The following is a 3413-nucleotide window of genomic DNA, read 5'->3' as shown; positions in this document are numbered from 1 at the left end:
AAATTCTACTGTGCAGAAAACCCAGTGAAAGAGATTAAAAGACAAGATATAGACTGGGACAAAACAATTGCAAACCACATAAGCAACAAAGGAAACATATATATGATATATATAACTATATATCATATATATATGACTGATATATATTTACATATTTGTGTATATATATACGTATATACTCAGTACGAAAGTCAAACGTATCCAACACTACGTATCCCAACAGTATGAAAGTCAAACAAGTCCAAATAGAAAATGTGCAAGAGACATGAAGGAATATTTTTTTTTTCCTCCTATGAAGTTTTGCTAGAAAAACTCCTATTCCTTCTGTTATTGTTCTTAACACTCTACAATTTACTTTTGAATGGTTTACTTGCCAAATAGTTGGAAAGGATTATTGGTTTAAGAAAAGCCCCAATCAGCAGAGATTATTATATCTTTAAAATACCACAAATAAGTCTGGAAAGTTATCCGGCATCTTGCTGTTTCTGTAGCTGGACAACTTACATCTATTCATCAGCCTGCTGAACTGTTCCCTTTGAAGAAACATAGATTTTCCAAAAATTTTCTACATCCTTGTTTTTAGCTGTTGTGGCTTGCTGAATCAAAGCAGCTGAGTTTGATACAAGTTCAGTGTCATTTCCTTCAAGAATTAATTCCTCTTTCTGGGCTTGAAATACTGAACAAGCAACACCTGGCCTCAACTGAACCCTGCAGATGTATTTTTCACCCGAGAAATTCTGGATTTCAATAAGAGAACCCTTCTCCTGAATAACAACATTGATGGGGAAGTGAGCATACACAGGCCTCATCTTGTAACAGAAGCACAGTGTAACGCCCTTGACCGTGTTCTGTACGTGACCACAGAAAGCATCAATACTAGCCAGTTGTTTTCCATCTTCCACCATTTGTCACCTTGGAGCCTCTTCTGTTTCTTTCCAAGGAGATTGAGTTCTACATTGATGTGATGGAAGTCCCTTCGCAGGGTTCCTCTGGGGCCCTTCACAATAACAGCGCATCCCTTTAGAATGATGTCAACATTTTCTGAAATGTCAGCAGTCTGATTGCTGAGAATGGTCTTCATTCTCACAGTAGATGTAGCAAAGAGCAACACGAAGGAATATTTCATTGATAAGTACATGTGCATGGCTAATAAACACATGATAAACTTTTCAACATCATTAGCCATCAAAAAATGCAAATTAAGTCAGTGTTGAGACATCACTACAAACCTATTAGAACAGCTAACAGAATAAAATGAAACAGTGGCAGTATTAAATGGCAATGAGATGCAGATAAACTAGATCTTATGCATTGCAGGTGGGATGCATGTTCAGTGGTACAGCTACTCTAGAAAATATTTTCAGGGGCGCCTGGGTGGCGCAGTCGGTTAAGCGTCCGACTTCAGCCAGGTCACGATCTCGCGGTCCGTGGGTTCGAGCCCCGCGTCGGGCTCTGGGCTGATGGCTCAGAGCCTGGAGCCTGTTTCCGATTCTGTGTCTCCCTCTCTCTCTGCCCCTCCCCCATTCATGCTCTGTCTCTCTCTGTCCCAAAAATAAATAAACGTTGAAAAAAAAATTTAAAAAAAAAAAAGAAAATATTTTCACAATTTGTTTAAAGCTAAACATGCATTTACCATATGACCCATATGTGTTTATCAAATGGTCTCCTACAGTTTATCTCAGAAAAATGAAAACCTACGTCTACACTCTGTGTACTTGTACATATGTACTTGTACATAATTGTTTATAACAATTTTATTTGCAATAGCCAAAAAGTGGAAACATAAAAATGTCTCTCTGTTGTACATCCATACCATGAAATACTACTGATAAATAATAAGTGTTTATTTGTCAGTAACGTGCAACAAATTGTATGGATCTCAAAGACATGTTGAGTGGAAAAACTTAGTTGTACGACGTATGTTTCCATTTATATAGCATTCTGGAAATGACAAAATTATAGAGATGAAAAATACATTAGGTCTTGCCGGCTGTTAGAAGTGGTCAACTGGGCGCAGGTTTGATTATTAAAAAAGAACCATGAGGGGGGGTGCCTGGGTTGGCTCAGTCGGTTAAGCGTCCAACTTCGGCTCAAGTCATGATCTCGCGGTTTGTGAGTTTGAGCCCCGCGTCGGGCTCTGTGCTGACAGCTCAGAGCCTGGAGCCTGCTTCGGATTCTGTGTCTGTCTCTCGGCCCCTCCCCTGCTCATGCTCTGTGTCTCTCTCTCAATAATAAATAAATGTTAAAAAAAATTAAAAAAAAAAGAACCATGAGGGAAATTACTGGGGCATGGAATAGTCCTGTATCTACACTGTGCTATTGATTACACAAATCTACATTTGTGACAAAATGACACGGAATTATACACATACATCGTTCCAATGTCAAAATTTCTATTTTTGATATTGTATTATAACTATGTAAGATGTAACCAGTGGGGGAAACTGGGTGAAGAGTAAGAGTCTTCTCTGTATTATATTTACAACTTCTTTGGGTATTGATTATTTCCAAAATTAAAGTTAAAAGGCAAATAAAAAAGTTAATACAGAAAGAAAACCAAATTAACCTGCAAAATCTTACACAGCTGGAATTGCTTTTTTATTTTTATATTTTTTAATGTTTATTTATATTTGAGAGAGAGCAAGAGGGAGACAGCTCAAATGGGTGGGGCAGAACGAGAGGGAGACACAGAAACCGAAGCAGGCTCCAGGCTCTGAGCTGCCAGCACAGAGCCCGACGCGGGGCTCGAACTCACCAGCCGCGAGATCATGACCTGAGCCTAAGCTGGACTCTTAACCAACTGAGCCACCCAGGCCCCCCTACACAGCTGGGATTGTAATTGCAGTGCTCTTTCAAAGATATTTCAGATATTTCAGAGGTTTTCAGCAGTTGAATAATTAAATAAGACTTACTAGATCCCGAAACCATTATTAAACTATGTGTTAACTAACTTCATTTTAAATTAAGAAAAAAATGGGATGCCTGGGTGGCTCAGCCGGTTGAGCATCCGACTTTGGCTCAGGTCATAATCGCATGGTTCATGAGTTCAAGCTCCGCATAGGGTTCTGTGCTGACAGCTCAGAGTCTGGAGCCTGCTTCGGATTCTGTGTCTCGCCCTCTCTCTACCGCTCCCCTGTTTGTGCTCTCTCTCTCCCTCTCTCTCTCAAAAATAAAAATTAAAAATTAATTTTTAAAGAAATATTGATTGAATATGTGAACTTCAAAAGGATTATTTTCTTAGCATTGTTTTGGAATTTCATAGAATTATGAATAATCATTGCATATTGTGTCAAATATTTCTATTATTAAAAAAGTATCAGTTGATCTTTAATTATGACAATCACAACTGGAAATGTACTAGTATTCTTTTTTACTGATTTTTTAAAATAAATTTAAACAGATCATAGTAAAAA

General features: G+C 38.1%; 1 pseudogene; it reads right to left on the bottom strand.

The window, feature by feature from the left end:
* Positions 1 to 293: 293 nt before the first annotated feature.
* Positions 294 to 1100, bottom strand: LOC112866708 (large ribosomal subunit protein uL6 pseudogene; annotated as a pseudogene).
* Between the last annotated feature and the right edge of the window lie 2313 nt (positions 1101 to 3413).

The sequence above is a fragment of the Puma concolor genome, chromosome A2 (genome assembly GCF_028749965.1).
Source record: "Puma concolor isolate L17-30 chromosome A2, mPumCon1.1.hap2, whole genome shotgun sequence".
Lineage (NCBI taxonomy): Eukaryota > Metazoa > Chordata > Mammalia > Carnivora > Felidae > Puma > Puma concolor.
This window is presented reverse-complemented; position numbering and strand designations above follow the sequence as displayed.